This window comes from Schistocerca americana, chromosome 1 (genome assembly GCF_021461395.2).
Source record: "Schistocerca americana isolate TAMUIC-IGC-003095 chromosome 1, iqSchAmer2.1, whole genome shotgun sequence".
Taxonomy (NCBI): Eukaryota; Metazoa; Arthropoda; class Insecta; order Orthoptera; family Acrididae; genus Schistocerca; species Schistocerca americana.
The window spans coordinates 194,304,155-194,323,686 of NC_060119.1; the positions used below are offsets into that span (position 1 = coordinate 194,304,155).

The window sequence follows — 19,532 nt, forward strand, 5'->3', positions numbered from 1 at the left end:
TCGTGGAGACGAACGCCAGCAACCGTGACACCAGACTGCGCCTGTGAATCCTGTCGTTGCACCACGCACTGTGCTGCTACGACAATTTAAGAAAGAGACGCTCACGGCTTGCTGCGCTGTTCCCTTCGCGGGCAATCAGTGCTTACGTTTTAGAGACAGAAAACAGTGGCAGCGGTGGGATTCGAACCCACGCCTCCGAAGAGACTGGTGCCTGAAACCAGCGCCTTAGACCGCTCGGCCACGCTACCTACGCGGCACGGCGGTCGCAGGAGCTGCGTTCTACGCCACGAGAAAACACCGCGATGGCACAAAAAACGAGAAAAAGTTGGCAGCGGTGCGATTCGAACCCACGCCTCCGAAGAGACTGGTGCCTTAAACCAGCGCCTTAGACCGCTCGGCCACGCTACCCGCGCTAGTGCTCTTCGCTTTTGCAGAAACAGTGCACGACACAGCTTCCTGTTCTGCTGCGACTGGCTGTTCATCCATTGCGTATCAAACAAGTGCCCTTTTCGAATAGAGATTAACTACACAGGCAGCAGCCCGCGCTCTGGTGCGGCGGCATTACGTGTTGATAATGAATTGGTAGTGCCACCTGAAGCCTGCGGAACATGAGCGAACAATCAGGAGGGCACCGTGATTTCAAACAGTGGGTCACTATCGTCATTGCAGCGACAGCAAGGCAAAAGTTTAAAAAGTGCCGTGACCAGGATTCGAACCTGGGTTATTGCGGCCACAACGCAATGTCCTAACCACTAGACGATCACGGCCACGGAGGCACCGCCGAGAGCAGTTCTCGCGACTGCAAGTGGCTGTGCACAGCAAAGCTCAGCCCACTGTGTCTCGCCACAGCTGTGTCAGACGCGGTCTCCATTATATGTGTACTAGCAAACGAACGTGTCTGCGCTGTTAGGACACTAAGCAGGGTGGCTAGCTGCATTCAACCCCCGTGGCAATGTCTTGCAGTCCTCCAACTCTGTTGAACACAGGTATGTGCCTCGATTAGAGGTGGACAGATGTCGCATCGCTCTCGCCGTCACTTGTGACCGCGGATCGTACTTAACGTAATTTTCTGCAAGCGTCAGCGGAGCGTCAGTCCGAGCTAAGTCGGGCCAAGTCGCATAAGAGGAACAACAAAATGCGCATTTCCGGTACCGGGAATCGAACCCGGGCCTCCTGGGTGAGAGCCAGGTATCCTAGCCACTAGACCACACCGGATAACGACGCAAGTGCTTCTCCAGGGAACGCAGCAAACTGCACGCACGCTACTTGACGACAACGGCAAAAATTTAGCGTTTCCACTTTGTAGAACGGCATGCTCGGGACACATTTCGTGGAGACGAACGCCAGCAACCGTGACACCAGACTGCGCCTGTGAATCCTGTCGTTGCACCACGCACTGTGCTGCTACGACAATTTAAGAAAGAGACGCTCACGGCTTGCTGCGCTGTTCCCTTCGCGGGCAATCAGTGCTTACGTTTTAGAGACAGAAAACAGTGGCAGCGGTGGGATTCGAACCCACGCCTCCGAAGAGACTGGTGCCTGAAACCAGCGCCTTAGACCGCTCGGCCACGCTACCTACGCGGCACGGCGGTCGCAGGAGCTGCGTTCTACGCCACGAGAAAACACCGCGATGGCACAAAAAACGAGAAAAAGTTGGCAGCGGTGGGATTCGAACCCACGCCTCCGAAGAGACTGGTGCCTTAAACCAGCGCCTTAGACCGCTCGGCCACGCTACCCGCGCTAGTGCTCTTCGCTTTTGCAGAAACAGTGCACGACACAGCTTCCTGTTCTGCTGCGACTGGCTGTTCATCCATTGCGTATCAAACAAGTGCCCTTTTCGAATAGAGATTAACTACACAGGCAGCAGCCCGCGCTCTGGTGCGGCGGCATTACGTGTTGATAATGAATTGGTAGTGCCACCTGAAGCCTGCGGAACATGAGCGAACAATCAGGAGGGCACCGTGATTTCAAACAGTGGGTCACTATCGTCATTGCAGCGACAGCAAGGCAAAAGTTTAAAAAGTGCCGTGACCAGGATTCGAACCTGGGTTATTGCGGCCACAACGCAATGTCCTAACCACTAGACGATCACGGCCACGGAGGCACCGCCGAGAGCAGTTCTCGCGACTGCAAGTGGCTGTGCACAGCAAAGCTCAGCCCACTGTGTCTCGCCACAGCTGTGTCAGACGCGGTCTCCATTATATGTGTACTAGCAAACGAACGTGTCTGCGCTGTTAGGACACTAAGCAGGGTGGCTAGCTGCATTCAACCCCCGTGGCAATGTCTTGCAGTCCTCCAACTCTGTTGAACACAGGTATGTGCCTCGATTAGAGGTGGACAGATGTCGCATCGCTCTCGCCGTCACTTGTGACCGCGGATCGTACTTAACGTAATTTTCTGCAAGCGTCAGCGGAGCGTCAGTCCGAGCTAAGTCGGGCCAAGTCGCATAAGAGGAACAACAAAATGCGCATTTCCGGTACCGGGAATCGAACCCGGGCCTCCTGGGTGAGAGCCAGGTATCCTAGCCACTAGACCACACCGGATAACGACGCAAGTGCTTCTCCAGGGAACGCAGCAAACTGCACGCACGCTACTTGACGACAACGGCAAAAATTTAGCGTTTCCACTTTGTAGAACGGCATGCTCGGGACACATTTCGTGGAGACGAACGCCAGCAACCGTGACACCAGACTGCGCCTGTGAATCCTGTCGTTGCACCACGCACTGTGCTGCTACGACAATTTAAGAAAGAGACGCTCACGGCTTGCTGCGCTGTTCCCTTCGCGGGCAATCAGTGCTTACGTTTTAGAGACAGAAAACAGTGGCAGCGGTGGGATTCGAACCCACGCCTCCGAAGAGACTGGTGCCTGAAACCAGCGCCTTAGACCGCTCGGCCACGCTACCTACGCGGCACGGCGGTCGCAGGAGCTGCGTTCTACGCCACGAGAAAACACCGCGATGGCACAAAAAACGAGAAAAAGTTGGCAGCGGTGGGATTCGAACCCACGCCTCCGAAGAGACTGGTGCCTTAAACCAGCGCCTTAGACCGCTCGGCCACGCTACCCGCGCTAGTGCTCTTCGCTTTTGCAGAAACAGTGCACGACACAGCTTCCTGTTCTGCTGCGACTGGCTGTTCATCCATTGCGTATCAAACAAGTGCCCTTTTCGAATAGAGATTAACTACACAGGCAGCAGCCCGCGCTCTGGTGCGGCGGCATTACGTGTTGATAATGAATTGATAGTGCCACCTGAAGCCTGCGGAACATGAGCGAACAATCAGGAGGGCACCGTGATTTCAAACAGTGGGTCACTATCGTCATTGCAGCGACAGCAAGGCAAAAGTTTAAAAAGTGCCGTGACCAGGATTCGAACCTGGGTTATTGCGGCCACAACGCAATGTCCTAACCACCAGACGATCACGGCCACGGAGGCACCGCCGAGAGCAGTTCTCGCGACTGCAAGTGGCTGTGCACAGCAAAGCTCAGCCCACTGTGTCTCGCCACAGCTGTGTCAGACGCGGTCTCCATTATATGTGTACTAGCAAACGAACGTGTCTGCGCTGTTAGGACACTAAGCAGGGTGGCTAGCTGCATTCAACCCCCGTGGCAATGTCTTGCAGTCCTCCAACTCTGTTGAACACAGGTATGTGCCTCGATTAGAGGTGGACAGATGTCGCATCGCTCTCGCCGTCACTTGTGACCGCGGATCGTACTTAACGTAATTTTCTGCAAGCGTCAGCGGAGCGTCAGTCCGAGCTAAGTCGGGCCAAGTCGCATAAGAGGAACAACAAAATGCGCATTTCCGGTACCGGGAATCGAACCCGGGCTTCCTGGGTGAGAGCCAGGTATCCTAGCCACTAGACCACACCGGATAACGACGCAAGTGCTTCTCCAGGGAACGCAGCAAACTGCACGCACGCTACTTGACGACAACGGCAAAAATTTAGCGTTTCCACTTTGTAGAACGGCATGCTCGGGACACATTTCGTGGAGACGAACGCCAGCAACCGTGACACCAGACTGCGCCTGTGAATCCTGTCGTTGCACCACGCACTGTGCTGCTACGACAATTTAAGAAAGAGACGCTCACGGCTTGCTGCGCTGTTCCCTTCGCGGGCAATCAGTGCTCCCGTTTTCGAGACAGAAAACAGTGGCAGCGGTGGGATTCGAACCCACGCCTCCGAAGAGACTGGTGCCTGAAACCAGCGCCTTAGACCGCTCGGCCACGCTACCTACGCGGCACGGCGGTCGCAGGAGCTGCGTTCTACGCCACGAGAAAACACCGCGATGGCACAAAAAACGAGAAAAAGTTGGCAGCGGTGCGATTCGAACCCACGCCTCCGAAGAGACTGGTGCCTTAAACCAGCGCCTTAGACCGCTCGGCCACGCTACCCGCGCTAGTGCTCTTCGCTTTTGCAGAAACAGTGCACGACACAGCTTCCTGTTCTGCTGCGACTGGCTGTTCATCCATTGCGTATCAAACAAGTGCCCTTTTCGAATAGAGATTAACTACACAGGCAGCAGCCCGCGCTTTGGTGCGGCGGCATTACGTGTTGATAATGAATTGGTAGTGCCACCTGAAGCCTGCGGAACATGAGCGAACAATCAGGAGGGCACCGTGATTTCAAACAGTGGGTCACTATCGTCATTGCAGCGACAGCAAGGCAAAAGTTTAAAAAGTGCCGTGACCAGGATTCGAACCTGGGTTATTGCGGCCACAACGCAATGTCCTAACCACTAGACGATCACGGCCACGGAGGCACCGCCGAGAGCAGTTCTCGCGACTGCAAGTGGCTGTGCACAGCAAAGCTCAGCCCACTGTGTCTCGCCACAGCTGTGTCAGACGCGGTCTCCATTATATGTGTACTAGCAAACGAACGTGTCTGCGCTGTTAGGACACTAAGCAGGGTGGCTAGCTGCATTCAACCCCCGTGGCAATGTCTTGCAGTCCTCCAACTCTGTTGAACACAGGTATGTGCCTCGATTAGAGGTGGACAGATGTCGCATCGCTCTCGCCGTCACTTGTGACCGCGGATCGTACTTAACGTAATTTTCTGCAAGCGTCAGCGGAGCGTCAGTCCGAGCTAAGTCGGGCCAAGTCGCATAAGAGGAACAACAAAATGCGCATTTCCGGTACCGGGAATCGAACCCGGGCTTCCTGGGTGAGAGCCAGGTATCCTAGCCACTAGACCACACCGGATAACGACGCAAGTGCTTCTCCAGGGAACGCAGCAAACTGCACGCACGCTACTTGACGACAACGGCAAAAATTTAGCGTTTCCACTTTGTAGAACGGCATGCTCGGGACACATTTCGTGGAGACGAACGCCAGCAACCGTGACACCAGACTGCGCCTGTGAATCCTGTCGTTGCACCACGCACTGTGCTGCTACGACAATTTAAGAAAGAGACGCTCACGGCTTGCTGCGCTGTTCCCTTCGCGGGCAATCAGTGCTCCCGTTTTCGAGACAGAAAACAGTGGCAGCGGTGGGATTCGAACCCACGCCTCCGAAGAGACTGGTGCCTGAAACCAGCGCCTTAGACCGCTCGGCCACGCTACCTACGCGGCACGGCGGTCGCAGGAGCTGCGTTCTACGCCACGAGAAAACACCGCGATGGCACAAAAAACGAGAAAAAGTTGGCAGCGGTGCGATTCGAACCCACGCCTCCGAAGAGACTGGTGCCTTAAACCAGCGCCTTAGACCGCTCGGCCACGCTACCCGCGCTAGTGCTCTTCGCTTTTGCAGAAACAGTGCACGACACAGCTTCCTGTTCTGCTGCGACTGGCTGTTCATCCATTGCGTATCAAACAAGTGCCCTTTTCGAATAGAGATTAACTACACAGGCAGCAGCCCGCGCTTTGGTGCGGCGGCATTACGTGTTGATAATGAATTGGTAGTGCCACCTGAAGCCTGCGGAACATGAGCGAACAATCAGGAGGGCACCGTGATTTCAAACAGTGGGTCACTATCGTCATTGCAGCGACAGCAAGGCAAAAGTTTAAAAAGTGCCGTGACCAGGATTCGAACCTGGGTTATTGCGGCCACAACGCAATGTCCTAACCACTAGACGATCACGGCCACGGAGGCACCGCCGAGAGCAGTTCTCGCGACTGCAAGTGGCTGTGCACAGCAAAGCTCAGCCCACTGTGTCTCGCCACAGCTGTGTCAGACGCGGTCTCCATTATATGTGTACTAGCAAACGAACGTGTCTGCGCTGTTAGGACACTAAGCAGGGTGGCTAGCTGCATTCAACCCCCGTGGCAATGTCTTGCAGTCCTCCAACTCTGTTGAACACAGGTATGTGCCTCGATTAGAGGTGGACAGATGTCGCATCGCTCTCGCCGTCACTTGTGACCGCGGATCGTACTTAACGTAATTTTCTGCAAGCGTCAGCGGAGCGTCAGTCCGAGCTAAGTCGGGCCAAGTCGCATAAGAGGAACAACAAAATGCGCATTTCCGGTACCGGGAATCGAACCCGGGCCTCCTGGGTGAGAGCCAGGTATCCTAGCCACTAGACCACACCGGATAACGACGCAAGTGCTTCTCCAGGGAACGCAGCAAACTGCACGCACGCTACTTGACGACAACGGCAAAAATTTAGCGTTTCCACTTTGTAGAACGGCATGCTCGGGACACATTTCGTGGAGACGAACGCCAGCAACCGTGACACCAGACTGCGCCTGTGAATCCTGTCGTTGCACCACGCACTGTGCTGCTACGACAATTTAAGAAAGAGACGCTCACGGCTTGCTGCGCTGTTCCCTTCGCGGGCAATCAGTGCTCCCGTTTTCGAGACAGAAAACAGTGGCAGCGGTGGGATTCGAACCCACGCCTCCGAAGAGACTGGTGCCTGAAACCAGCGCCTTAGACCGCTCGGCCACGCTACCTACGCGGCACGGCGGTCGCAGGAGCTGCGTTCTACGCCACGAGAAAACACCGCGATGGCACAAAAAACGAGAAAAAGTTGGCAGCGGTGCGATTCGAACCCACGCCTCCGAAGAGACTGGTGCCTTAAACCAGCGCCTTAGACCGCTCGGCCACGCTACCCGCGCTAGTGCTCTTCGCTTTTGCAGAAACAGTGCACGACACAGCTTCCTGTTCTGCTGCGACTGGCTGTTCATCCATTGCGTATCAAACAAGTGCCCTTTTCGAATAGAGATTAACTACACAGGCAGCAGCCCGCGCTTTGGTGCGGCGGCATTACGTGTTGATAATGAATTGGTAGTGCCACCTGAAGCCTGCGGAACATGAGCGAACAATCAGGAGGGCACCGTGATTTCAAACAGTGGGTCACTATCGTCATTGCAGCGACAGCAAGGCAAAAGTTTAAAAAGTGCCGTGACCAGGATTCGAACCTGGGTTATTGCGGCCACAACGCAATGTCCTAACCACTAGACGATCACGGCCACGGAGGCACCGCCGAGAGCAGTTCTCGCGACTGCAAGTGGCTGTGCACAGCAAAGCTCAGCCCACTGTGTCTCGCCACAGCTGTGTCAGACGCGGTCTCCATTATATGTGTACTAGCAAACGAACGTGTCTGCGCTGTTAGGACACTAAGCAGGGTGGCTAGCTGCATTCAACCCCCGTGGCAATGTCTTGCAGTCCTCCAACTCTGTTGAACACAGGTATGTGCCTCGATTAGAGGTGGACAGATGTCGCATCGCTCTCGCCGTCACTTGTGACCGCGGATCGTACTTAACGTAATTTTCTGCAAGCGTCAGCGGAGCGTCAGTCCGAGCTAAGTCGGGCCAAGTCGCATAAGAGGAACAACAAAATGCGCATTTCCGGTACCGGGAATCGAACCCGGGCCTCCTGGGTGAGAGCCAGGTATCCTAGCCACTAGACCACACCGGATAACGACGCAAGTGCTTCTCCAGGGAACGCAGCAAACTGCACGCACGCTACTTGACGACAACGGCAAAAATTTAGCGTTTCCACTTTGTAGAACGGCATGCTCGGGACACATTTCGTGGAGACGAACGCCAGCAACCGTGACACCAGACTGCGCCTGTGAATCCTGTCGTTGCACCACGCACTGTGCTGCTACGACAATTTAAGAAAGAGACGCTCACGGCTTGCTGCGCTGTTCCCTTCGCGGGCAATCAGTGCTTACGTTTTAGAGACAGAAAACAGTGGCAGCGGTGGGATTCGAACCCACGCCTCCGAAGAGACTGGTGCCTGAAACCAGCGCCTTAGACCGCTCGGCCACGCTACCTACGCGGCACGGCGGTCGCAGGAGCTGCGTTCTACGCCACGAGAAAACACCGCGATGGCACAAAAAACGAGAAAAAGTTGGCAGCGGTGCGATTCGAACCCACGCCTCCGAAGAGACTGGTGCCTTAAACCAGCGCCTTAGACCGCTCGGCCACGCTACCCGCGCTAGTGCTCTTCGCTTTTGCAGAAACAGTGCACGACACAGCTTCCTGTTCTGCTGCGACTGGCTGTTCATCCATTGCGTATCAAACAAGTGCCCTTTTCGAATAGAGATTAACTACACAGGCAGCAGCCCGCGCTCTGGTGCGGCGGCATTACGTGTTGATAATGAATTGGTAGTGCCACCTGAAGCCTGCGGAACATGAGCGAACAATCAGGAGGGCACCGTGATTTCAAACAGTGGGTCACTATCGTCATTGCAGCGACAGCAAGGCAAAAGTTTAAAAAGTGCCGTGACCAGGATTCGAACCTGGGTTATTGCGGCCACAACGCAATGTCCTAACCACCAGACGATCACGGCCACGGAGGCACCGCCGAGAGCAGTTCTCGCGACTGCAAGTGGCTGTGCACAGCAAAGCTCAGCCCACTGTGTCTCGCCACAGCTGTGTCAGACGCGGTCTCCATTATATGTGTACTAGCAAACGAACGTGTCTGCGCTGTTAGGACACTAAGCAGGGTGGCTAGCTGCATTCAACCCCCGTGGCAATGTCTTGCAGTCCTCCAACTCTGTTGAACACAGGTATGTGCCTCGATTAGAGGTGGACAGATGTCGCATCGCTCTCGCCGTCACTTGTGACCGCGGATCGTACTTAACGTAATTTTCTGCAAGCGTCAGCGGAGCGTCAGTCCGAGCTAAGTCGGGCCAAGTCGCATAAGAGGAACAACAAAATGCGCATTTCCGGTACCGGGAATCGAACCCGGGCCTCCTGGGTGAGAGCCAGGTATCCTAGCCACTAGACCACACCGGATAACGACGCAAGTGCTTCTCCAGGGAACGCAGCAAACTGCACGCACGCTACTTGACGACAACGGCAAAAATTTAGCGTTTCCACTTTGTAGAACGGCATGCTCGGGACACATTTCGTGGAGACGAACGCCAGCAACCGTGACACCAGACTGCGCCTGTGAATCCTGTCGTTGCACCACGCACTGTGCTGCTACGACAATTTAAGAAAGAGACGCTCACGGCTTGCTGCGCTGTTCCCTTCGCGGGCAATCAGTGCTTACGTTTTAGAGACAGAAAACAGTGGCAGCGGTGGGATTCGAACCCACGCCTCCGAAGAGACTGGTGCCTGAAACCAGCGCCTTAGACCGCTCGGCCACGCTACCTACGCGGCACGGCGGTCGCAGGAGCTGCGTTCTACGCCACGAGAAAACACCGCGATGGCACAAAAAACGAGAAAAAGTTGGCAGCGGTGCGATTCGAACCCACGCCTCCGAAGAGACTGGTGCCTTAAACCAGCGCCTTAGACCGCTCGGCCACGCTACCCGCGCTAGTGCTCTTCGCTTTTGCAGAAACAGTGCACGACACAGCTTCCTGTTCTGCTGCGACTGGCTGTTCATCCATTGCGTATCAAACAAGTGCCCTTTTCGAATAGAGATTAACTACACAGGCAGCAGCCCGCGCTCTGGTGCGGCGGCATTACGTGTTGATAATGAATTGGTAGTGCCACCTGAAGCCTGCGGAACATGAGCGAACAATCAGGAGGGCACCGTGATTTCAAACAGTGGGTCACTATCGTCATTGCAGCGACAGCAAGGCAAAAGTTTAAAAAGTGCCGTGACCAGGATTCGAACCTGGGTTATTGCGGCCACAACGCAATGTCCTAACCACCAGACGATCACGGCCACGGAGGCACCGCCGAGAGCAGTTCTCGCGACTGCAAGTGGCTGTGCACAGCAAAGCTCAGCCCACTGTGTCTCGCCACAGCTGTGTCAGACGCGGTCTCCATTATATGTGTACTAGCAAACGAACGTGTCTGCGCTGTTAGGACACTAAGCAGGGTGGCTAGCTGCATTCAACCCCCGTGGCAATGTCTTGCAGTCCTCCAACTCTGTTGAACACAGGTATGTGCCTCGATTAGAGGTGGACAGATGTCGCATCGCTCTCGCCGTCACTTGTGACCGCGGATCGTACTTAACGTAATTTTCTGCAAGCGTCAGCGGAGCGTCAGTCCGAGCTAAGTCGGGCCAAGTCGCATAAGAGGAACAACAAAATGCGCATTTCCGGTACCGGGAATCGAACCCGGGCTTCCTGGGTGAGAGCCAGGTATCCTAGCCACTAGACCACACCGGATAACGACGCAAGTGCTTCTCCAGGGAACGCAGCAAACTGCACGCACGCTACTTGACGACAACGGCAAAAATTTAGCGTTTCCACTTTGTAGAACGGCATGCTCGGGACACATTTCGTGGAGACGAACGCCAGCAACCGTGACACCAGACTGCGCCTGTGAATCCTGTCGTTGCACCACGCACTGTGCTGCTACGACAATTTAAGAAAGAGACGCTCACGGCTTGCTGCGCTGTTCCCTTCGCGGGCAATCAGTGCTCCCGTTTTCGAGACAGAAAACAGTGGCAGCGGTGGGATTCGAACCCACGCCTCCGAAGAGACTGGTGCCTGAAACCAGCGCCTTAGACCGCTCGGCCACGCTACCTACGCGGCACGGCGGTCGCAGGAGCTGCGTTCTACGCCACGAGAAAACACCGCGATGGCACAAAAAACGAGAAAAAGTTGGCAGCGGTGCGATTCGAACCCACGCCTCCGAAGAGACTGGTGCCTTAAACCAGCGCCTTAGACCGCTCGGCCACGCTACCCGCGCTAGTGCTCTTCGCTTTTGCAGAAACAGTGCACGACACAGCTTCCTGTTCTGCTGCGACTGGCTGTTCATCCATTGCGTATCAAACAAGTGCCCTTTTCGAATAGAGATTAACTACACAGGCAGCAGCCCGCGCTCTGGTGCGGCGGCATTACGTGTTGATAATGAATTGGTAGTGCCACCTGAAGCCTGCGGAACATGAGCGAACAATCAGGAGGGCACCGTGATTTCAAACAGTGGGTCACTATCGTCATTGCAGCGACAGCAAGGCAAAAGTTTAAAAAGTGCCGTGACCAGGATTCGAACCTGGGTTATTGCGGCCACAACGCAATGTCCTAACCACCAGACGATCACGGCCACGGAGGCACCGCCGAGAGCAGTTCTCGCGACTGCAAGTGGCTGTGCACAGCAAAGCTCAGCCCACTGTGTCTCGCCACAGCTGTGTCAGACGCGGTCTCCATTATATGTGTACTAGCAAACGAACGTGTCTGCGCTGTTAGGACACTAAGCAGGGTGGCTAGCTGCATTCAACCCCCGTGGCAATGTCTTGCAGTCCTCCAACTCTGTTGAACACAGGTATGTGCCTCGATTAGAGGTGGACAGATGTCGCATCGCTCTCGCCGTCACTTGTGACCGCGGATCGTACTTAACGTAATTTTCTGCAAGCGTCAGCGGAGCGTCAGTCCGAGCTAAGTCGGGCCAAGTCGCATAAGAGGAACAACAAAATGCGCATTTCCGGTACCGGGAATCGAACCCGGGCTTCCTGGGTGAGAGCCAGGTATCCTAGCCACTAGACCACACCGGATAACGACGCAAGTGCTTCTCCAGGGAACGCAGCAAACTGCACGCACGCTACTTGACGACAACGGCAAAAATTTAGCGTTTCCACTTTGTAGAACGGCATGCTCGGGACACATTTCGTGGAGACGAACGCCAGCAACCGTGACACCAGACTGCGCCTGTGAATCCTGTCGTTGCACCACGCACTGTGCTGCTACGACAATTTAAGAAAGAGACGCTCACGGCTTGCTGCGCTGTTCCCTTCGCGGGCAATCAGTGCTCCCGTTTTCGAGACAGAAAACAGTGGCAGCGGTGGGATTCGAACCCACGCCTCCGAAGAGACTGGTGCCTGAAACCAGCGCCTTAGACCGCTCGGCCACGCTACCTACGCGCCACGGTGGTCACAGTAGCTGCGTTCTTACCCACGAGACCACACCGCAATGGCACAAAAACGAGAAAAAGTTGGCAGCGGTGGGATTCGAACCCACGCCTCCGAAGAGACTGGTGCCTTAAACCAGCGCCTTAGACCGCTCGGCCACGCTACCTGCGTCAGTGCTTTTCGCTTTTGTAGAAATAGTGCACGACACAGCTTCCTGTTCTGCTGCGACTGGCTGCTCATCCGTTGCACCTCAAACAACTGCCCTTTTCGAATAGAGATTAACTACACAGGCGGCTGCCCGCGCTCTGGTGCGACGGCGTTGCGTGTTGATAATGAGCTGGTAGTGCCACCTGCAGCCTGCGTAACATGAGTGAAAAATCAAGAGGGCACCGTGATTTCAAACACTGAGTCACTATCGTCATTGCAGCGACAGCAAGGCAAAAGTTTAAAAAGTGCCGTGACCAGGATTCGAACCTGGGTTATTGCGGCCACAACGCAATGTCCTAACCACTAGACGATCACGGCCACGCAAGCACCGCCGACAGCAGCTCTCGCGACTGCAAGTGGCGATGGACAGCAAAGCTCAGCCCACACACCACTGTGTCTCCCCACAGCTGCGTCAGACGCGGTCTCCATTACATGTATACTGGCAAACGAACGTGTCTGCGCTGTTAGGACACTAAGCAGTGTGGTTAGCTGCATTCAACCCCCGTGGCAATGTCTTGCAGTCCTCCAGCTCTGTTGACCACAGTTAGGTGCCTCGATAAGAGGTGGACAGGTGTCGCATCGCTCTCGCCGTCACTTGTGACCGCGGATCGTACTTAACGTAATTTTCTGCAAGCGTCAGCGGAGCGTCAGTCCGAGCTAAGTCGGGCCAAGTCGCATAAGAGGAACAACAAAATGCGCATTTCCGGTACCGGGAATCGAACCCGGGCCTCCTGGGTGAGAGCCAGGTATCCTAGCCACTAGACCACACCGGATAACGACGCAAGTGCTTCTCCAGGGAACGCAGCAAACTGCACGCACGCTACTTGACGACAACGGCAAAAATTTAGCGTTTCCACTTTGTAGAACGGCATGCTCGGGACACATTTCGTGGAGACGAACGCCAGCAACCGTGACACCAGACTGCGCCTGTGAATCCTGTCGTTGCACCACGCACTGTGCTGCTACGACAATTTAAGAAAGAGACGCTCACGGCTTGCTGCGCTGTTCCCTTCGCGGGCAATCAGTGCTTACGTTTTAGAGACAGAAAACAGTGGCAGCGGTGGGATTCGAACCCACGCCTCCGAAGAGACTGGTGCCTGAAACCAGCGCCTTAGACCGCTCGGCCACGCTACCTACGCGGCACGGCGGTCGCAGGAGCTGCGTTCTACGCCACGAGAAAACACCGCGATGGCACAAAAAACGAGAAAAAGTTGGCAGCGGTGGGATTCGAACCCACGCCTCCGAAGAGACTGGTGCCTTAAACCAGCGCCTTAGACCGCTCGGCCACGCTACCCGCGCTAGTGCTCTTCGCTTTTGCAGAAACAGTGCACGACACAGCTTCCTGTTCTGCTGCGACTGGCTGTTCATCCATTGCGTATCAAACAAGTGCCCTTTTCGAATAGAGATTAACTACACAGGCAGCAGCCCGCGCTCTGGTGCGGCGGCATTACGTGTTGATAATGAATTGGTAGTGCCACCTGAAGCCTGCGGAACATGAGCGAACAATCAGGAGGGCACCGTGATTTCAAACAGTGGGTCACTATCGTCATTGCAGCGACAGCAAGGCAAAAGTTTAAAAAGTGCCGTGACCAGGATTCGAACCTGGGTTATTGCGGCCACAACGCAATGTCCTAACCACCAGACGATCACGGCCACGGAGGCACCGCCGAGAGCAGTTCTCGCGACTGCAAGTGGCTGTGCACAGCAAAGCTCAGCCCACTGTGTCTCGCCACAGCTGTGTCAGACGCGGTCTCCATTATATGTGTACTAGCAAACGAACGTGTCTGCGCTGTTAGGACACTAAGCAGGGTGGCTAGCTGCATTCAACCCCCGTGGCAATGTCTTGCAGTCCTCCAACTCTGTTGAACACAGGTATGTGCCTCGATTAGAGGTGGACAGATGTCGCATCGCTCTCGCCGTCACTTGTGACCGCGGATCGTACTTAACGTAATTTTCTGCAAGCGTCAGCGGAGCGTCAGTCCGAGCTAAGTCGGGCCAAGTCGCATAAGAGGAACAACAAAATGCGCATTTCCGGTACCGGGAATCGAACCCGGGCTTCCTGGGTGAGAGCCAGGTATCCTAGCCACTAGACCACACCGGATAACGACGCAAGTGCTTCTCCAGGGAACGCAGCAAACTGCACGCACGCTACTTGACGACAACGGCAAAAATTTAGCGTTTCCACTTTGTAGAACGGCATGCTCGGGACACATTTCGTGGAGACGAACGCCAGCAACCGTGACACCAGACTGCGCCTGTGAATCCTGTCGTTGCACCACGCACTGTGCTGCTACGACAATTTAAGAAAGAGACGCTCACGGCTTGCTGCGCTGTTCCCTTCGCGGGCAATCAGTGCTCCCGTTTTCGAGACAGAAAACAGTGGCAGCGGTGGGATTCGAACCCACGCCTCCGAAGAGACTGGTGCCTGAAACCAGCGCCTTAGACCGCTCGGCCACGCTACCTACGCGGCACGGCGGTCGCAGGAGCTGCGTTCTACGCCACGAGAAAACACCGCGATGGCACAAAAAACGAGAAAAAGTTGGCAGCGGTGCGATTCGAACCCACGCCTCCGAAGAGACTGGTGCCTTAAACCAGCGCCTTAGACCGCTCGGCCACGCTACCCGCGCTAGTGCTCTTCGCTTTTGCAGAAACAGTGCACGACACAGCTTCCTGTTCTGCTGCGACTGGCTGTTCATCCATTGCGTATCAAACAAGTGCCCTTTTCGAATAGAGATTAACTACACAGGCAGCAGCCCGCGCTCTGGTGCGGCGGCATTACGTGTTGATAATGAATTGGTAGTGCCACCTGAAGCCTGCGGAACATGAGCGAACAATCAGGAGGGCACCGTGATTTCAAACAGTGGGTCACTATCGTCATTGCAGCGACAGCAAGGCAAAAGTTTAAAAAGTGCCGTGACCAGGATTCGAACCTGGGTTATTGCGGCCACAACGCAATGTCCTAACCACCAGACGATCACGGCCACGGAGGCACCGCCGAGAGCAGTTCTCGCGACTGCAAGTGGCTGTGCACAGCAAAGCTCAGCCCACTGTGTCTCGCCACAGCTGTGTCAGACGCGGTCTCCATTATATGTGTACTAGCAAACGAACGTGTCTGCGCTGTTAGGACACTAAGCAGGGTGGCTAGCTGCATTCAACCCCCGTGGCAATGTCTTGCAGTCCTCCAACTCTGTTGAACACAGGTATGTGCCTCGATTAGAGGTGGACAGATGTCGCATCGCTCTCGCCGTCACTTGTGACCGCGGATCGTACTTAACGTAATTTTCTGCAAGCGTCAGCGGAGCGTCAGTCCGAGCTAAGTCGGGCCAAGTCGCATAAGAGGAACAACAAAATGCGCATTTCCGGTACCGGGAATCGAACCCGGGCTTCCTGGGTGAGAGCCAGGTATCCTAGCCACTAGACCACACCGGATAACGACGCAAGTGCTTCTCCAGGGAACGCAGCAAACTGCACGCACGCTACTTGACGACAACGGCAAAAATTTAGCGTTTCCACTTTGTAGAACGGCATGCTCGGGACACATTTCGTGGAGACGAACGCCAGCAACCGTGACACCAGACTGCGCCTGTGAATCCTGTCGTTGCACCACGCACTGTGCTGCTACGACAATTTAAGAAAGAGACGCTCACGGCTTGCTGCGCTGTTCCCTTCGCGGGCAATCAGTGCTCCCGTTTTCGAGACAGAAAACAGTGGCAGCGGTGGGATTCGAACCCACGCCTCCGAAGAGACTGGTGCCTGAAACCAGCGCCTTAGACCGCTCGGCCACGCTACCTACGCGCCACGGTGGTCACAGTAGCTGCGTTCTTACCCACGAGACCACACCGCAATGGCACAAAAACGAGAAGTAAAAACTGGCAGCGGTGGGATTCGAACCCACGCCTCCGAAGAGACTGGTGCCTTAAACCAGCGCCTTAGACCGCTCGGCCACGCTACCTGCGTCAGTGCTTTTCGCTTTTGTAGAAATAGTGCACGACACAGCTTCCTGTTCTGCTGCGACTGGCTGCTCATCCGTTGCACCTCAAACAACTGCCCTTTTCGAATAGAGATTAACTACACAGGCGGCTGCCCGCGCTCTGGTGCGACGGCGTTGCGTGTTGATAATGAGCTGGTAGTGCCACCTGCAGCCTGCGTAACATGAGTGAAAAATCAAGAGGGCACCGTGATTTCAAACACTGAGTCACTATCGTCATTGCAGCGACAGCAAGGCAAAAGTTTAAAAAGTGCCGTGACCAGGATTCGAACCTGGGTTATTGCGGCCACAACGCAATGTCCTAACCACTAGACGATCACGGCCACGCAAGCACCGCCGACAGCAGCTCTCGCGACTGCAAGTGGCGATGGACAGCAAAGCTCAGCCCACACACCACTGTGTCTCCCCACAGCTGCGTCAGACGCGGTCTCCATTACATGTATACTGGCAAACGAACGTGTCTGCGCTGTTAGGACACTAAGCAGTGTGGTTAGCTGCATTCAACCCCCGTGGCAATGTCTTGCAGTCCTCCAGCTCTGTTGACCACAGTTAGGTGCCTCGATAAGAGGTGGACAGGTGTCGCATCGCTCTCGCCGTCACTTGTTACCACGAATCGTACTTAACGTAGTTTTCTGCAAGCGTCAGCGTAGCGTCAGTCGAGCTAAGTCGGGCCAAGTCGCATAAGAGGAGCAACAAAATGCGAATTTCCGGTACCGGGAATCGAACCCGGGCCTCCTGGGTGAGAGCCAGGTATCCTAGCCACTAGACCACACCGGATAGCGACGCAAGTGCTCCTACAGCGAACACAGCAAACTGTACACACGCTACTTGACGACAACGGCAAAAATGTAGCGTTTCCACTTTGTAGAACGGCATGCTCGGGACACATTTCGTGGAGACGAACGCCAGCAACCGTGACACCAGACTGCGCCTGTGAATCCTGTCGTTGCACCACGCACTGTGCTGCTACGACAATTTAAGAAAGAGACGCTCACGGCTTGCTGCGCTGTTCCCTTCGCGGGCAATCAGTGCTCCTGTTTTCGAGACAGAAAACAGTGGCAGCGGTGGGATTCGAACCCACGCCTCCGAAGAGACTGGTGCCTGAAACCAGCGCCTTAGACCGCTCGGCCACGCTACCTACGCGGCACGGCGGTCGCAGGAGCTGCGTTCTACGCCACGAGAAAACACCGCGATGGCACAAAAAACGAGAAAAAGTTGGCAGCGGTGCGATTCGAACCCACGCCTCCGAAGAGACTGGTGCCTTAAACCAGCGCCTTAGACCGCTCGGCCACGCTACCCGCGCTAGTGCTCTTCGCTTTTGCAGAAACAGTGCACGACACAGCTTCCTGTTCTGCTGCGACTGGCTGTTCATCCATTGCGTATCAAACAAGTGCCCTTTTCGAATAGAGATTAACTACACAGGCAGCAGCCCGCGCTCTGGTGCGGCGGCATTACGTGTTGATAATGAATTGGTAGTGCCACCTGAAGCCTGCGGAACATGAGCGAACAATCAGGAGGGCACCGTGATTTCAAACAGTGGGTCACTATCGTCATTGCAGCGACAGCAAGGCAAAAGTTTAAAAAGTGCCGTGACCAGGATTCGAACCTGGGTTATTGCGGCCACAACGCAATGTCCTAACCACCAGACGATCACGGCCACGGAGGCACCGCCGAGAGCAGTTCTCGCGACTGCAAGTGGCTGTGCACAGCAAAGCTCAGCCCACTGTGTCTCGCCACAGCTGTGTCAGACGCGGTCTCCATTATATGTGTACTAGCAAACGAACGTGTCTGCGCTGTTAGGACACTAAGCAGGGTGGCTAGCTGCATTCAACCCCCGTGGCAATGTCTTGCAGTCCTCCAACTCTGTTGAACACAGGTATGTGCCTCGATTAGAGGTGGACAGATGTCGCATCGCTCTCGCCGTCACTTGTGACCGCGGATCGTACTTAACGTAATTTTCTGCAAGCGTCAGCGGAGCGTCAGTCCGAGCTAAGTCGGGCCAAGTCGCATAAGAGGAACAACAAAATGCGCATTTCCGGTACCGGGAATCGAACCCGGGCCTCCTGGGTGAGAGCCAGGTATCCTAGCCACTAGACCACACCGGATAACGACGCAAGTGCTTCTCCAGGGAACGCAGCAAACTGCACGCACGCTACTTGACGACAACGGCAAAAATTTAGCGTTTCCACTTTGTAGAACGGCATGCTCGGGACACATTTCGTGGAGACGAACGCCAGCAACCGTGACACCAGACTGCGCCTGTGAATCCTGTCGTTGCACCACGCACTGTGCTGCTACGACAATTTAAGAAAGAGACGCTCACGGCTTGCTGCGCTGTTCCCTTCGCGGGCAATCAGTGCTTACGTTTTAGAGACAGAAAACAGTGGCAGCGGTGGGATTCGAACCCACGCCTCCGAAGAGACTGGTGCCTGAAACCAGCGCCTTAGACCGCTCGGCCACGCTACCTACGCGGCACGGCGGTCGCAGGAGCTGCGTTCTACGCCACGAGAAAACACCGCGATGGCACAAAAAACGAGAAAAAGTTGGCAGCGGTGGGATTCGAACCCACGCCTCCGAAGAGACTGGTGCCTTAAACCAGCGCCTTAGACCGCTCGGCCACGCTACCCGCGCTAGTGCTCTTCGCTTTTGCAGAAACAGTGCACGACACAGCTTCCTGTTCTGCTGCGACTGGCTGTTCATCCATTGCGTATCAAACAAGTGCCCTTTTCGAATAGAGATTAACTACACAGGCAGCAGCCCGCGCTCTGGTGCGGCGGCATTACGTGTTGATAATGAATTGGTAGTGCCACCTGAAGCCTGCGGAACATGAGCGAACAATCAGGAGGGCACCGTGATTTCAAACAGTGGGTCACTATCGTCATTGCAGCGACAGCAAGGCAAAAGTTTAAAAAGTGCCGTGACCAGGATTCGAACCTGGGTTATTGCGGCCACAACGCAATGTCCTAACCACCAGACGATCACGGCCACGGAGGCACCGCCGAGAGCAGTTCTCGCGACTGCAAGTGGCTGTGCACAGCAAAGCTCAGCCCACTGTGTCTCGCCACAGCTGTGTCAGACGCGGTCTCCATTATATGTGTACTAGCAAACGAACGTGTCTGCGCTGTTAGGACACTAAGCAGGGTG

At 55.2% G+C, this 19,532-nt stretch overlaps 59 non-coding genes across 59 annotated transcripts; all 59 read right to left on the reverse strand.

Annotated features, from left to right (window-relative positions):
* Positions 1–166: 166 nt before the first annotated feature.
* On the reverse strand, positions 167–248 carry Trnal-cag. Its single transcript has one exon. It is a non-coding gene; the product is annotated as a tRNA-Leu (tRNA).
* Positions 249–326: 78 nt separating this feature from the next.
* On the reverse strand, positions 327–408 carry Trnal-aag. The gene has a single exon. It is a non-coding gene; the product is annotated as a tRNA-Leu (tRNA).
* A 287-nt stretch (positions 409–695) lies between these two features.
* Positions 696–767, reverse strand: Trnah-gug. Its single transcript has one exon. It is a non-coding gene; the product is annotated as a tRNA-His (tRNA).
* Positions 768–1,143: 376 nt separating this feature from the next.
* Positions 1,144–1,215, reverse strand: Trnae-cuc. The gene has a single exon. It is a non-coding gene; the product is annotated as a tRNA-Glu (tRNA).
* A 279-nt stretch (positions 1,216–1,494) lies between these two features.
* Trnal-cag lies at positions 1,495–1,576 on the reverse strand. Its single transcript has one exon. It is a non-coding gene; the product is annotated as a tRNA-Leu (tRNA).
* Positions 1,577–1,654: 78 nt separating this feature from the next.
* Trnal-aag lies at positions 1,655–1,736 on the reverse strand. The gene has a single exon. It is a non-coding gene; the product is annotated as a tRNA-Leu (tRNA).
* Positions 1,737–2,023: 287 nt separating this feature from the next.
* Positions 2,024–2,095, reverse strand: Trnah-gug. Its single transcript has one exon. It is a non-coding gene; the product is annotated as a tRNA-His (tRNA).
* A 376-nt stretch (positions 2,096–2,471) lies between these two features.
* Positions 2,472–2,543, reverse strand: Trnae-cuc. Its single transcript has one exon. It is a non-coding gene; the product is annotated as a tRNA-Glu (tRNA).
* Positions 2,544–2,822: 279 nt separating this feature from the next.
* Positions 2,823–2,904, reverse strand: Trnal-cag. The gene has a single exon. It is a non-coding gene; the product is annotated as a tRNA-Leu (tRNA).
* A 78-nt stretch (positions 2,905–2,982) lies between these two features.
* On the reverse strand, positions 2,983–3,064 carry Trnal-aag. The gene has a single exon. It is a non-coding gene; the product is annotated as a tRNA-Leu (tRNA).
* A 287-nt stretch (positions 3,065–3,351) lies between these two features.
* Trnah-gug lies at positions 3,352–3,423 on the reverse strand. The gene has a single exon. It is a non-coding gene; the product is annotated as a tRNA-His (tRNA).
* A 376-nt stretch (positions 3,424–3,799) lies between these two features.
* Trnae-cuc lies at positions 3,800–3,871 on the reverse strand. The gene has a single exon. It is a non-coding gene; the product is annotated as a tRNA-Glu (tRNA).
* Positions 3,872–4,150: 279 nt separating this feature from the next.
* On the reverse strand, positions 4,151–4,232 carry Trnal-cag. The gene has a single exon. It is a non-coding gene; the product is annotated as a tRNA-Leu (tRNA).
* Positions 4,233–4,310: 78 nt separating this feature from the next.
* On the reverse strand, positions 4,311–4,392 carry Trnal-aag. The gene has a single exon. It is a non-coding gene; the product is annotated as a tRNA-Leu (tRNA).
* Positions 4,393–4,679: 287 nt separating this feature from the next.
* On the reverse strand, positions 4,680–4,751 carry Trnah-gug. Its single transcript has one exon. It is a non-coding gene; the product is annotated as a tRNA-His (tRNA).
* Positions 4,752–5,127: 376 nt separating this feature from the next.
* Positions 5,128–5,199, reverse strand: Trnae-cuc. Its single transcript has one exon. It is a non-coding gene; the product is annotated as a tRNA-Glu (tRNA).
* A 279-nt stretch (positions 5,200–5,478) lies between these two features.
* Trnal-cag lies at positions 5,479–5,560 on the reverse strand. Its single transcript has one exon. It is a non-coding gene; the product is annotated as a tRNA-Leu (tRNA).
* Positions 5,561–5,638: 78 nt separating this feature from the next.
* Positions 5,639–5,720, reverse strand: Trnal-aag. The gene has a single exon. It is a non-coding gene; the product is annotated as a tRNA-Leu (tRNA).
* A 287-nt stretch (positions 5,721–6,007) lies between these two features.
* On the reverse strand, positions 6,008–6,079 carry Trnah-gug. Its single transcript has one exon. It is a non-coding gene; the product is annotated as a tRNA-His (tRNA).
* A 376-nt stretch (positions 6,080–6,455) lies between these two features.
* Trnae-cuc lies at positions 6,456–6,527 on the reverse strand. The gene has a single exon. It is a non-coding gene; the product is annotated as a tRNA-Glu (tRNA).
* A 279-nt stretch (positions 6,528–6,806) lies between these two features.
* Positions 6,807–6,888, reverse strand: Trnal-cag. Its single transcript has one exon. It is a non-coding gene; the product is annotated as a tRNA-Leu (tRNA).
* A 78-nt stretch (positions 6,889–6,966) lies between these two features.
* Positions 6,967–7,048, reverse strand: Trnal-aag. Its single transcript has one exon. It is a non-coding gene; the product is annotated as a tRNA-Leu (tRNA).
* A 287-nt stretch (positions 7,049–7,335) lies between these two features.
* Trnah-gug lies at positions 7,336–7,407 on the reverse strand. Its single transcript has one exon. It is a non-coding gene; the product is annotated as a tRNA-His (tRNA).
* Positions 7,408–7,783: 376 nt separating this feature from the next.
* On the reverse strand, positions 7,784–7,855 carry Trnae-cuc. Its single transcript has one exon. It is a non-coding gene; the product is annotated as a tRNA-Glu (tRNA).
* Positions 7,856–8,134: 279 nt separating this feature from the next.
* On the reverse strand, positions 8,135–8,216 carry Trnal-cag. The gene has a single exon. It is a non-coding gene; the product is annotated as a tRNA-Leu (tRNA).
* A 78-nt stretch (positions 8,217–8,294) lies between these two features.
* Trnal-aag lies at positions 8,295–8,376 on the reverse strand. Its single transcript has one exon. It is a non-coding gene; the product is annotated as a tRNA-Leu (tRNA).
* A 287-nt stretch (positions 8,377–8,663) lies between these two features.
* On the reverse strand, positions 8,664–8,735 carry Trnah-gug. The gene has a single exon. It is a non-coding gene; the product is annotated as a tRNA-His (tRNA).
* A 376-nt stretch (positions 8,736–9,111) lies between these two features.
* Trnae-cuc lies at positions 9,112–9,183 on the reverse strand. Its single transcript has one exon. It is a non-coding gene; the product is annotated as a tRNA-Glu (tRNA).
* A 279-nt stretch (positions 9,184–9,462) lies between these two features.
* Positions 9,463–9,544, reverse strand: Trnal-cag. The gene has a single exon. It is a non-coding gene; the product is annotated as a tRNA-Leu (tRNA).
* Positions 9,545–9,622: 78 nt separating this feature from the next.
* Trnal-aag lies at positions 9,623–9,704 on the reverse strand. The gene has a single exon. It is a non-coding gene; the product is annotated as a tRNA-Leu (tRNA).
* Positions 9,705–9,991: 287 nt separating this feature from the next.
* Trnah-gug lies at positions 9,992–10,063 on the reverse strand. Its single transcript has one exon. It is a non-coding gene; the product is annotated as a tRNA-His (tRNA).
* Positions 10,064–10,439: 376 nt separating this feature from the next.
* On the reverse strand, positions 10,440–10,511 carry Trnae-cuc. The gene has a single exon. It is a non-coding gene; the product is annotated as a tRNA-Glu (tRNA).
* A 279-nt stretch (positions 10,512–10,790) lies between these two features.
* Trnal-cag lies at positions 10,791–10,872 on the reverse strand. The gene has a single exon. It is a non-coding gene; the product is annotated as a tRNA-Leu (tRNA).
* A 78-nt stretch (positions 10,873–10,950) lies between these two features.
* Trnal-aag lies at positions 10,951–11,032 on the reverse strand. The gene has a single exon. It is a non-coding gene; the product is annotated as a tRNA-Leu (tRNA).
* Positions 11,033–11,319: 287 nt separating this feature from the next.
* On the reverse strand, positions 11,320–11,391 carry Trnah-gug. Its single transcript has one exon. It is a non-coding gene; the product is annotated as a tRNA-His (tRNA).
* Positions 11,392–11,767: 376 nt separating this feature from the next.
* Trnae-cuc lies at positions 11,768–11,839 on the reverse strand. The gene has a single exon. It is a non-coding gene; the product is annotated as a tRNA-Glu (tRNA).
* Positions 11,840–12,118: 279 nt separating this feature from the next.
* On the reverse strand, positions 12,119–12,200 carry Trnal-cag. The gene has a single exon. It is a non-coding gene; the product is annotated as a tRNA-Leu (tRNA).
* Positions 12,201–12,277: 77 nt separating this feature from the next.
* Trnal-aag lies at positions 12,278–12,359 on the reverse strand. The gene has a single exon. It is a non-coding gene; the product is annotated as a tRNA-Leu (tRNA).
* A 287-nt stretch (positions 12,360–12,646) lies between these two features.
* On the reverse strand, positions 12,647–12,718 carry Trnah-gug. The gene has a single exon. It is a non-coding gene; the product is annotated as a tRNA-His (tRNA).
* A 383-nt stretch (positions 12,719–13,101) lies between these two features.
* Trnae-cuc lies at positions 13,102–13,173 on the reverse strand. Its single transcript has one exon. It is a non-coding gene; the product is annotated as a tRNA-Glu (tRNA).
* Positions 13,174–13,452: 279 nt separating this feature from the next.
* Trnal-cag lies at positions 13,453–13,534 on the reverse strand. Its single transcript has one exon. It is a non-coding gene; the product is annotated as a tRNA-Leu (tRNA).
* Positions 13,535–13,612: 78 nt separating this feature from the next.
* On the reverse strand, positions 13,613–13,694 carry Trnal-aag. The gene has a single exon. It is a non-coding gene; the product is annotated as a tRNA-Leu (tRNA).
* Positions 13,695–13,981: 287 nt separating this feature from the next.
* Trnah-gug lies at positions 13,982–14,053 on the reverse strand. Its single transcript has one exon. It is a non-coding gene; the product is annotated as a tRNA-His (tRNA).
* A 376-nt stretch (positions 14,054–14,429) lies between these two features.
* Trnae-cuc lies at positions 14,430–14,501 on the reverse strand. Its single transcript has one exon. It is a non-coding gene; the product is annotated as a tRNA-Glu (tRNA).
* A 279-nt stretch (positions 14,502–14,780) lies between these two features.
* On the reverse strand, positions 14,781–14,862 carry Trnal-cag. Its single transcript has one exon. It is a non-coding gene; the product is annotated as a tRNA-Leu (tRNA).
* A 78-nt stretch (positions 14,863–14,940) lies between these two features.
* Trnal-aag lies at positions 14,941–15,022 on the reverse strand. The gene has a single exon. It is a non-coding gene; the product is annotated as a tRNA-Leu (tRNA).
* A 287-nt stretch (positions 15,023–15,309) lies between these two features.
* Positions 15,310–15,381, reverse strand: Trnah-gug. Its single transcript has one exon. It is a non-coding gene; the product is annotated as a tRNA-His (tRNA).
* A 376-nt stretch (positions 15,382–15,757) lies between these two features.
* Positions 15,758–15,829, reverse strand: Trnae-cuc. The gene has a single exon. It is a non-coding gene; the product is annotated as a tRNA-Glu (tRNA).
* Positions 15,830–16,108: 279 nt separating this feature from the next.
* Positions 16,109–16,190, reverse strand: Trnal-cag. The gene has a single exon. It is a non-coding gene; the product is annotated as a tRNA-Leu (tRNA).
* An 80-nt stretch (positions 16,191–16,270) lies between these two features.
* On the reverse strand, positions 16,271–16,352 carry Trnal-aag. Its single transcript has one exon. It is a non-coding gene; the product is annotated as a tRNA-Leu (tRNA).
* Positions 16,353–16,639: 287 nt separating this feature from the next.
* Trnah-gug lies at positions 16,640–16,711 on the reverse strand. The gene has a single exon. It is a non-coding gene; the product is annotated as a tRNA-His (tRNA).
* A 382-nt stretch (positions 16,712–17,093) lies between these two features.
* Trnae-cuc lies at positions 17,094–17,165 on the reverse strand. Its single transcript has one exon. It is a non-coding gene; the product is annotated as a tRNA-Glu (tRNA).
* Positions 17,166–17,444: 279 nt separating this feature from the next.
* Trnal-cag lies at positions 17,445–17,526 on the reverse strand. The gene has a single exon. It is a non-coding gene; the product is annotated as a tRNA-Leu (tRNA).
* A 78-nt stretch (positions 17,527–17,604) lies between these two features.
* Trnal-aag lies at positions 17,605–17,686 on the reverse strand. Its single transcript has one exon. It is a non-coding gene; the product is annotated as a tRNA-Leu (tRNA).
* A 287-nt stretch (positions 17,687–17,973) lies between these two features.
* On the reverse strand, positions 17,974–18,045 carry Trnah-gug. Its single transcript has one exon. It is a non-coding gene; the product is annotated as a tRNA-His (tRNA).
* A 376-nt stretch (positions 18,046–18,421) lies between these two features.
* On the reverse strand, positions 18,422–18,493 carry Trnae-cuc. The gene has a single exon. It is a non-coding gene; the product is annotated as a tRNA-Glu (tRNA).
* Positions 18,494–18,772: 279 nt separating this feature from the next.
* On the reverse strand, positions 18,773–18,854 carry Trnal-cag. The gene has a single exon. It is a non-coding gene; the product is annotated as a tRNA-Leu (tRNA).
* Positions 18,855–18,932: 78 nt separating this feature from the next.
* On the reverse strand, positions 18,933–19,014 carry Trnal-aag. The gene has a single exon. It is a non-coding gene; the product is annotated as a tRNA-Leu (tRNA).
* Positions 19,015–19,301: 287 nt separating this feature from the next.
* On the reverse strand, positions 19,302–19,373 carry Trnah-gug. Its single transcript has one exon. It is a non-coding gene; the product is annotated as a tRNA-His (tRNA).
* Positions 19,374–19,532: the final 159 nt, after the last annotated feature.